Consider the following 11,036-nt stretch of genomic DNA (forward strand, 5'->3'; position numbering starts at 1 on the left):
GTGGCTGCGAGGGCGCCGGTGGGCCTAGAGGAGCTATTCCACATTCAAAGTCGGGAGGGGCGGTGGTGAGGAGATACCCTTCGTCCAAGGTAAGGAGCAGTGGCTGTGCTTTGCTGGATCAGCCATGAAGAGATACCCCACGTCCAAGGTAAGAGAAACCCAAGTAAGACGGTAGGTGCTGCAAGACGGCATCAGAGGGCAGACACACTGAAACCATAATCACAGAAAACTAGTCAATCTAATCACACTAGGACCACAGCCTTGTCTAACTCAATGAAACTAAGCCATGCCCTGCGGGGCCACCCAAGATGGGTGGGCGTGGTGGAGAGGTCTGACACAATGTGGTCCACTGGAGAAGAGAATGGCAAACCACTTCAGTATTCTTGCCTTGAGAACCCCATGAACAGTATGAAAAGGCAAAATGATAAGGATACTGAAAGAGGAACTCCCCAGGTCAGTAGGTGCCCAATATGCTACTGGAGATCAGTGGAGAAATAACTCCAGAAAGAATGAAGGGATGGAGCCAAAGCAAAACCAATACCCAGTTGTGGATGTGACTGGTGATAGAAGCAAGGTCCGATGCTGTAAAGAGCAATATTGCATAGGAACCTGGAATGTTAGGTCCATGAATCAAGGCAAATTGGAAGTGGTCAAACAGGAGATGGCAAGAGTGAACATTGACATTCTAGGAAGCAGAGAACTGAAATGGACTGGAATGGGTGAATTTAACTCAGATGACCATTATATCTACTACTGTGGGCAGGAATCCCTTAGAAGAAATGGAGTAGCCATCATGGTCAACAAGAGAGTCTGAAATGCAGTACTTGGATGCAATCTCAAAAATGACAGAATGATCTCTGTTCGTTTCCAAGGCAAACCATTCAATATCACAGTAATCCAAGTCTATGCCCCAACCAGTAATGCTGAAGAAGGTGAAATTGAATGGTTTTATGAAGACCTACAAGACCTTCTAGAACTAACACCCAAAAAAGATGTCCTTTTCATTATAGGGGACTGGAATGCAAAAGTAGGAAGTCAAGAAACACCTGGAGTAACAGGCAAATTTGGCCTTGGAATATGGAATGAAGCAGGGCAAAGGCTAATAGAGTTTTGCTAAGAAAATGCACTGGTCATAGCAAACACCCTCTTCCAACAACACAAGAGAAGACTCTACACATGGACATCACCAGATGGTCAACACCGAAATCAGATTAATTATATTCTTTGCAGCCAAGGATGGAGAAGCTCTATACAGTCAGCAAAAACAATACCAGGAGCTGACTGTGGCTCAGATCATGAACTCCTTATTGGCAAATTCAGACTTAAATTGAAGAAAGTAGGGAAAACCACTAGACCATTCAGGGATGACCTAAATCAAATCCCTTATGATTATACAGTGGAAGTGAGAAATAGATTTAAGGGAATAGATCTGATAGATAGAGTGCCTGATGAACTATGGACAGAGGTTCGTGACATTGTACAGGAGACAGGGATCAAGACCATCCCCATGGAAAAGAAATGCAAAAAAGCAAAATGGCTGTCTGAGGAGGCCTTACAAATAGCTGTGAAAAGAAGAGAAGCGAAAAGCAAAGGAGAAAAGGAAAGATATAAGCATCTGAATGCAGAGTTCCAAAGAATAGCAAGAAGAGATAAGAAAGCCTTCCTCAGAGATCAATGCATAGAGGAAAACAACAGAATGGGAAAGACTAGAGATCTCTTCAAGAAAATTAAAGATACCAAGGGAACATTTCATGCAAAGATGGGCTCGATAAAGGACAGAAATGATATGGACCTAACAGAAGCAGAAGATATTAAGAAGAGGTGGCAAGAATACACAGAAGAACTGTACAAAAAAGATCTTCATGACCAAGATAATCACGATGGTGTGATCACTCACCTAGAGCCAGACATCCTGGAATGTGAAGTCAAGTGGGCCTTAGAAAGCATCACTACGAACAAAGCTATGGAGGTGATAAAATTCCAGTCGAGCTATTTCAAATCCTGAAAGATGATGCTGTGAAAGTGCTGCACGCAATATGCCAGCAAATTTGGAAAACTCAGCAGTGGCCACAGGACTGGAAAAGGTCAGTTTTCATTCCAATCCCAAAGAAAGGCAATGCCAAATAATGCTCACAATACCACACAATTGCACTCATCTCACATGCTAGTAAAGTAATGCTCAAAATTCTCCAAGCCAGGCTTCAGCAATACGTGAACCATGAACTTCCAGATGTTCAAGCTGGTTTTAGAAAAGGCAGAGGAACCACAGATCAAATTGCCAACATCTGCTGGATGGTCAAAAAAGCAAGAGAGTTCCAGAAAAACATCTATTTCTGCTTTACTGACTACGCCAAAGCCTTTGACTGTGTGGATCACAATAAACTGGAAAATTCTGAAAGAGATGGGAATACCAGACCGCCTGACCTGCCTCTTGAGAAACCTATATGCAGATCAGGAAGCAACAGTTAGAACTGGACATGGAATGACAGACTGGTTCCAAATAGGAAAAGGAGTATGTCAAGGCTGTGTATTGTCACCCTGCTTATTTAACTTATATGCAGAGTACATCATGAGAAACGCTGGGCTGGATGAAGCACAAGCTAGAATCAAGATTGCCGGGAGAAATATCAATAACCCTAGATATGCAGATGACACCACCCTTAAGGCAGAAACTGAAGAGGAACTAAAAAGCCTCTTGATGAAAGTGAAAGAGGAGAGTGAAAAAGTTGGCTTAAAGCTCAACATTCAGAAAACGAAGATCATGGCATCCCATCACTTCATGGGAAATAGATGGGGAAACAGTGGAAACAGTGTCAGACTTTATTTTTCTGGGCTCCAAAATCACTGCAGATGGTGACTGCAGCCATGAAATTAAAAGACGCTTACTCCTTGGAAGGAAAGTTATGACCAACCTAGATAGCATATTGAAAAGCAGAGCATTACTTTGCCAACAAAGGTCTGTCTAGTCAAGGCTATGGTTTTTCCAGTGGTCATGTATGGATGTGAGAGTTGGACTGTGAAGAAAGCTGAGCACTGAAGAATTGATGCTTTGAACTGTGGTTGCACTCTTGAGAGTCCCTTGGACTGCAAGGAGATCCAACCAGTCCATTCTGAAGGAGATCAGCCCTGGGATTTCTTTGGAAGGAATGATACTGAAGCTGAAACTCCAGTACTTTGGCCACCTCATGCGAAGAGTTGACTCACTGGAAAAGACTCTGATGCTGGGAGGGATTGGGGGCAGGAGGAGAAGGGGACAACAGAGGATGAGATGGCTGGATGGCATCACTGACTCGATGGACATGAGTCTGGGTGAACTCTGGGAGTTGGTGATGGATAGGGAGGCCTGGCGTGCTGTGATTCATGGGGTCGCAGAGTCGGACACGACTGAGCAACTGAACTGAACTGAACTGAGAACACTTTCTAACACCATACACAAAAATAAACTCAAAATGGATTAAAGATCTAAACGTAAGACCAGAAACTATAAAACTCCTAGAGGAGAACATAGGCAAAACACTCTCTGACAAATCACAGCAGGATCCTCTATGACCCACCTCCCAGAATACTGGAAACAAAAGCAAAGATAAACAAAGGGACCTAAGCTTCTGCAGCCTTGTATTTTAAGCTCACGCTTTTGGGGATACATTCTCAGGTCTTTAACATAGGAACTCCAAAAAAAAACAAAAAACAAACAAACATAGGAACTCCAAATAAAACTGCCATTACATGGTAATGGGAGTTAAAGAGTATAGAGTCTTCACGTAAAGACTAGAACATACTTTTGTATTAGTCCTTCAAGGACAGACTTTCAAAATGTTTGATTCTAATAATCCCATGCTGTGAGTAATCCCATTACTCTTCACTTTGTAAACATAACTGGGCTATGTGAAATCTGCTATTAACTGGTCAAGACTTAAGTTTCAGTTATGGATGAAAACTGTCTCAATTCAACTTTTATACCCTCATCATGGATACGCAGGGTGCGTAGACAAAAGCTTTTTATTTATCAGCTAACTATATGAAAGATAAACACTGTAATAATTCGTGTGATCCAAAATAGGCAAAAGCAAAAGACTAGCTTCCCCTTAAAAAGAAAAATTTTCAGACCTATGAAAAACACAATACTAATTTAAAAAATTGTGTTTACTTAGAAGAATTCAGAATGTCAACAAAACAGCTGCAGTTTTTTCTTTATTTGTAATTACTGAGTGGTAATTCAGTTAACAGAACAACAATTATTCGTATAAGCTGCGTCAGAGACAACTGAAGATGAAAAAACTACCATCCCCATATATACCTAATTTACACTGTGCACCATAAGAACCTGCTTTAAATTTCCATGCCTATCTACAACCCTCATACTGCACCAGGCAAGACTAGTGGCTATTGAAAATACCATCAGGACAGGGCTATCTAAAGACACATTTGGTACTGTGTTAACTACACAAAAAAAGACACTGTACAGTTTTAAAACAAATCTTACACAGCCTTATATTTCAATGCTTTTCTTTAACAGGAGTAAGTTGTGCACAGGGGGGTTAAATGCTTTATAGACAAAAAAAAAAAAAAAAAAACTGCACTAGAACCAACTTATTCATCATTTTCTTCTTCCTCCTCATCCTCTTCATCTTCTTCCTCCTCTTCATCTTCCTCATCTTTCTCCTCTTCCTTCTTTTTCTTGCTTATTTCAGCCTTGATGACTCCCTTTTTGCTGCATTAGGCTTCCCTTTAGCTCGGGATGCAGCAATATCCTTTTCGTACTTTTCCTTCAGCTTAGCAGCCTTCTTCTCATAGGGCTGCTTGTCATCTGCAGCAGTGTTATTCCACGTCTCTCCCAGTTTCTTTGCAACATCACCAATGGACAGGCCAGGATGGTCATGTTTGACTTTTGGACAATACTCAGAACAAAACAAGAAAAAGGCTGAAGGATTCCTCTTGGGTGTACTGGGATCCTTGAACTTTTTTGTTTCCCCTTTAGGAGGGATATAAGTTTTCATTTCTCTTTCATAACGGGCCTTGTCTGCCTTTTTCATTTCTTCAAATTTTCTTTTCGCTGTAGCAGACATGGTCTTCCACCTCTCTGAGCACTTCTTAGAAAACTCTGAGAAGTTGACTGAAACATCCCGGTGCTTCTTCCTGTGCTCCTCCTGGCAAGTTTGCACAAAGGATGCATATGATAACATTTTCCCTCTTACGATCTCCTTTGCCCATTTTTAATTATCTTTCCTCCGAGAGGCAGAGAGTTTCCAAGTGCCCGTGCAGCTCTCACTTGCCCTGGTACTGTCTCTATCCAGCATAGAGTTTTTGATGATTAAATGAGATAATCCACTTAAACTGTTTACAATAAATACCTGGCATATAGTAAGCCCTCAATGAATGTCAGCTGCAACTAACAGTAACAAACAACAGGCCAAAGGAAGCTTTCTTGAGAGTTGCTTTCTCAGAAACATACAATTGACACATACACTAGCCAAGGATTCTCAAGTTCAGAACTGCTGGCCTTTTAGACTTGATAATTCTTTGTTATGGGGGACTGTCCTAAGCACTGTAGGATGTTTGGCAGCAACCTTGACATCTAACCACTATGAAGCACTGTCTCAATTGTAATATCCAGTGTCTCTAGACATTGCTGTGTGTCTCTGGGGCAGGAGTGGGAAGCAAAATCACCTCAGTTTGACAACTACTGTGCTAGAGCAATTAATAGCTGCTATTCAGGACACTGACGCTCCCTCTTTGTCTTATCACTCTTGCCTAAATGTCCCATCAACTATGTCTACTAGGTAACTCAATGACAAGTAAATCACATACATAAAAGGCTGCCTTGAAATGACTTCCTCCTTTGCTGTTAATTCAATTCTGTGAAGACACACAGTGTCTATTATTTTTGCCTTGGTGGTCTCAGTACCCAGCACACAATGGACAATGAATGAACGATGAATTAATTATGAATATTCCCTTGAGCTTTTCGGTTTTGTTAAACAACTCAGAGCAGCGCTCAGGTTTCCTCAACCTTGACTCCAGTCAGAACACGAAGGAGATAAACACTGAAACACTCACATACCATGAGGAAACATGATAAGCTGAGCCAAGCCGGGTAAGCAGGAGCAGGAGAGGCCAGGAACACCCTTGCCACAGAGCTTCAGGGCATGGAGTCGAACTGAACATAAGCCCATCTCCAGAAACTAGCACCAAGGGTCGAGCTGGAGAAGAGGGTCCAAGTAGGTCAGTGAGCAAAAGACCTGCAGCAAGTCCTGAGATGACAGGGTTGAACCAGTGTAGATACAGAGCAGAGAAAGGAACAGAAGCTCAGAAGAATTATCTGAGAAATCCCATGGATAGGTGGAAATGGATTTGGCTGATGTGAACATGTTTCAGACAACTTGTGACAGGGTCACTTCAGTTCAGCTCAGTTCAGTTGGTCAGTCGTGTCCAACTCTTTGCGACCCCATGGACTACACCATGCCAGGCTTCCCTGTCCTTCACCAACTCCCAGAGCTTGCTCAAACTCATGTCCATCGAGTCAGTGATGCCATCCAACCATCTCATCCTCTGTCATCGCTTTCTCCTCCTGCCTTCAATCTTTCCCAGCATCAGGGTTTTTTCAAATGAGTTGGTTCTTTACATTGTCTGGCCAAAGTATTGGAGCTTCAGCTTCAGCATCAGTCCTTCCAATGAATATTCAGGACTAATTTCCTTTAGGATTGGTTGCTTTGATCTCCTTGCAGTCCAATGAACTCTCAAGAGTCTTCTCCAACACCACAGTTCAAAAGCATCAATTCTTCAGCACTCAGCTTTCTTTATAGTCCAACTCTCACATCCATACATGACTACTGGAAAAACCATAGCTTTGACTGTATGGATCTTTGCTGGTAAAGAAATATCTCTGCTTTTTAATATGCTATCTAGGTTGGTCATAGTTTTTCTTCCAAGGAGCAAGGGTCTTTTAATTTCATGGCTGTAGTCACCATCTGCAGTGACTTTGGAGCCCAAGAAAATAAAGTCTGTCACTGTTTCTATTGTTTCCCCATCTATTTGCCATGAAATGATGGGACTAGATGCCATGATCTTAGTTTTATAAATGTTGAGTTTTAAGCCAACTTTTTCACTCTCCTCTTTCACTTTCATGAAGAGGCTCTTTTCATCAAGGGTCACTTAGGGTCTCAAAATGAAATGAGACCCGGATTCCATCATCCATGGTTCCAGTTCCCCCTGACAGCTTCATGTCCAGTATAGTTTTAATCCATATATTCTCTCTTCAGGTCAATAATAAACATGCTGGAAAAAACTTTTCCTTAGAAACTATTATTATTTCCCCAGTGGCCCATTAAATAAAGGTGTTTAATTCTGTAAAGAACAACTTAAATATGCTATAGAATAACAACATGTATTACAAAGTTCAGCAAACAGAATTTTCAAGTGAAATCACTTCAACTATTTTCATATGAACCCCCAAAGTGATGCAACCATATCAGGTGATTGCATGGTATTTCTGAAGTACACAATGAGGATTCTTAAATCCCTGGTTATTTGTTACTGAGATATAAACTAGTAAACAAAGACACAGTTCTCTCAAATGTCAGATATATCTACTGTCCCTTCCTTGCCCAGTGCTCCATTTTAATTCAGCTAAAACTTATTTTTTCTTTGGTTCTGTGTCCTTTATTTTCAAAGGCATGCAGATTTGGATGTGATAATAAAAGCTTATAATCCTGGTGAGAAATTTCTTCTAGGGTCTTATGTAGGAAAAGCTATATACTTCCTTTACGGAAATAGTGGGTTTTGGGGAGGAGATGAGAGGGGGAGGGGGACAGAGAATAACTAGTAACATGTCACGTCTCCTTTATCACTTTCGCCACGAATCCTAGACCATACTTGAAAGAAACTCAGTTCTAGTGCTCCATTTGTGTTCTGCTTTTATACCTGGGGACAACTTTCAAGTTTTTATTTCTCTGAGCCTGATTTTTAATTTATTCATAGCTCACCACTTTATGGTATGTGTTTATTACAAGTCTCCAAAAATATTTTGTGAAATGAGGCAAAACATGAATAAAAATTAAGCAATGATCAAAATTTTATATTATGTAAAATGAGAGACAAGGTTAGCCTTAGTAATTAGTCAAATATAAATGAAAGGCAAGAATGTTAGACAGCATACAACATCTGTTTTTAGCATTGAGTTTTTTTTTTTTTTTTAGGATTTCTGATAAAAATGCAGAAATGCATAACCCTCTTGGAGGGTTAAATGCCTTAAGGCATTATCAGTAAATTAGCAGCTTATTGAAGACTAGCTAATATGTGCCCAGGATTATATACAGGAGCGGGTCCATCAGGAAAAAAATATAGAAAGGGTAGTAAGACAGGATCAACCTCACTTCCTCATTTTTAAATGGTGCTGCTGCAGTCACAAGGATCCACCTGGAAACACTTTATAGTTTCTTTGTGCTGTTGCTAAACACATCAACCATAGTGACTGCCCCCACCCATTGCCCTCCTGAAGGGGCACCCCTGGGCCCTACACTTTACCTCATGAGGAGTCAGCCCTGACTAGAAGACAGTCAACTCTGACTCCCATCCTAGTCTATGATGAATACAAAAGACTTGCTATTTAGCCTAATTCAGCGGCAGAAAACTAAAAACAGGAGAAGTCACTTCCATAATTATCTTGCTTCTCCCAACATTTTCCCTTATTAAATTAGAATGGTCAATTCTGAGCTAAACAAAAATCTCTGCTCTTTAATTTTGCTTTCCATTTTTTCGGTAGTTAATACACAAACATGGTTCAGAATTCAAAAAAGACACCCTCCCTCTTGGGCCTAGAGCTTTTTAGTTGCCCAATGAAAGTAACAATATTGTCTGTTTATAGCTAGCCTTCCAGAAATTTTCTATTAATTCATAAAAACTTAAAAGAGTCTCAGAAGCTTTTTCAGTTTCAGGAAACTGAAAAAAACTCATTTTTTCCCTTTAAACTACTGCATTCAACTCACATTCCTAAATTCTATTTCAAAAGACTTGTGAGCTTTGTTGTTCTTTCCCATTTTATCACTACTGCAAAAGTGGCTTTAATTTTCTCCCTGACTCTATTAATCTCCCTTCCTCTATTAATCTCCCTTCATCCACATGGCCACCAGAGTTATCTTTACTGTCATTGTTATTAAATATATTATGAAATATATATATTACAGATATGTACACTATAAATATATTATATATACCAAATGGCATAGATGACACGTGCGTGCTTTTTAGAACATACCACACGCCTACCACCAGCTTGAGTCACAGAATACCAAGAGCACCTTGGAAACCTGCTTTGTGCCTTTTGTTGCCTGTTTGTCTTTCCCTCCCTCTGCCCCAAGGTAATTACTTTTCTGAATACTGAATTCTCCCATTATCTTGGGATTTATTGTACCCCAATAAAGTAAATGAATAGTTTTGCATGGTTTTGTAGTTTTCATAAGGGAATTAGACTGGACGCATGTCTCTGTGACATGTCAGATCTTTGTTTTCATCTCTCAAAGTTCCACTGTCTTAAGATATCTTGAAAGTGAAAGTGAAAGCCGCTGAGTCCTGTCGGACCCTTCGCGATCCCATGGACTATAGAGTCCATGGAACTCTCCTGGCCAGAATACTGGAGTGGGTAGCCATTCCCTTCTCCTGGGGATCTTCCCAACCCAGGGACTGAACCCAGGTCTATCGCATTGCAGGCGGATTCTTTACCAGCTGAGCCACCAGGGAAGCTTAAGATACTGTCTATGTCTCTAATTAGCATTCAATCTTTTCCCTAGCTTTTTGAACATATGGAATATAGTCATATTTTAATGTTGTTATGCATAATTTCATTTATCAGTTCTGAGTGAGTTTCTACTGATTTATTTTTCCTAAAGTTCATATTTTCCCACAACATTGATTGCCTGGTGATTTCTGATTGGATGGCAAACATTGTTTTTTCCCTTGTTAGGAGCTGGATATTTATATATTCTTATAACTAGCCTGGAGATTGGTCTAGGCCATAGTTAAATAAGTAGGAGACAGTTTGGCCCTTTTATATCTGTCTTTCAAGATTGTTGTGTGTATGTGTGCTTAGCCGCTCAGTCATGTCTGACTCTTTGCGACCCCATGGACTGCAATCTGCCAGGCTCCTCTGTCCATGGAATTCTCCAGGCAAGAATACTGGAGGGGATTGCCATGCCCTCCTCCAGGGGATCTGCCCTACCCAGGGATCGAAACCAGGTCTCCTGCATTGCAGGTGGATTCTTTACTGTCTGAGCCACCAGGGAAGCCCTCAATACTGTTAGGTGGGCCCAATTCAGTATTTATTCTAGGGCTAATGATTCCTGACTTCTGAGCCATGTCCTATGAATTATGAGGATTTCTAATTTGGCAGGAGGTGCGGGGGACGAGAATGGGCAGTGGACAGGTACTTTTCATAGCCCCAGGTGAACACCAAGTGTCATTTTCTTGGGTGATTCTTTCAAATCTCAGGTAGTTTCCTCATGTACATGCAGTCTTCAGCAGCTCTCTACATATTGGAAGGAAACCCTCTGCAGGTCTCTGGACTGCTCTGTGATGCTCACTCTGTCTCTTCTTCAGTACTCTGTCCTGAAAACTCTAGTCATCCAGATTACTCCAAGTTCTCAGTTGGTATCCTCAAATCAGAGGGTTCACCAGGCTAAACCAGGGTCTTCCCTCCCTCTGCCATGGCCTGAAAACTTTCTCTTGGCAGTCATCTGGGGCAATCACAGGGCTCACTGTTTGTTTTTTATCTCTCAAAGAACACTATCCTTCATTGTCTGATGTTTAATATCTTGAAAATTATCGTCCCATATATTTTTTTTTCACTTTTTATGTCATCTCAGGCAGAATGGTAAATTTACTCCATGTTGGATGCAAGTGGAAGCCAGATAAATTTCTTTTTATTATATTACATAACTATCCTCAAATTTAAAAGTTGTAAGTCCCTCGTACATAAAACTCTTATACAACTAAAAAGTTTTTAAATTTTATAAATTAATTATAATCAAATCCAAAAGAGAATC

At 40.7% G+C, this 11,036-nt stretch overlaps 1 pseudogene; it reads right to left on the reverse strand.

The window, feature by feature from the left end:
* Positions 1–1,325: 1,325 nt before the first annotated feature.
* On the reverse strand, positions 1,326–5,213 carry LOC139182187 (high mobility group protein B1 pseudogene; annotated as a pseudogene).
* Positions 5,214–11,036: the final 5,823 nt, after the last annotated feature.

The sequence above is a fragment of the Bos indicus genome, chromosome 3 (assembly GCF_029378745.1).
Source record: "Bos indicus isolate NIAB-ARS_2022 breed Sahiwal x Tharparkar chromosome 3, NIAB-ARS_B.indTharparkar_mat_pri_1.0, whole genome shotgun sequence".
Taxonomy (NCBI): Eukaryota; Metazoa; Chordata; class Mammalia; order Artiodactyla; family Bovidae; genus Bos; species Bos indicus.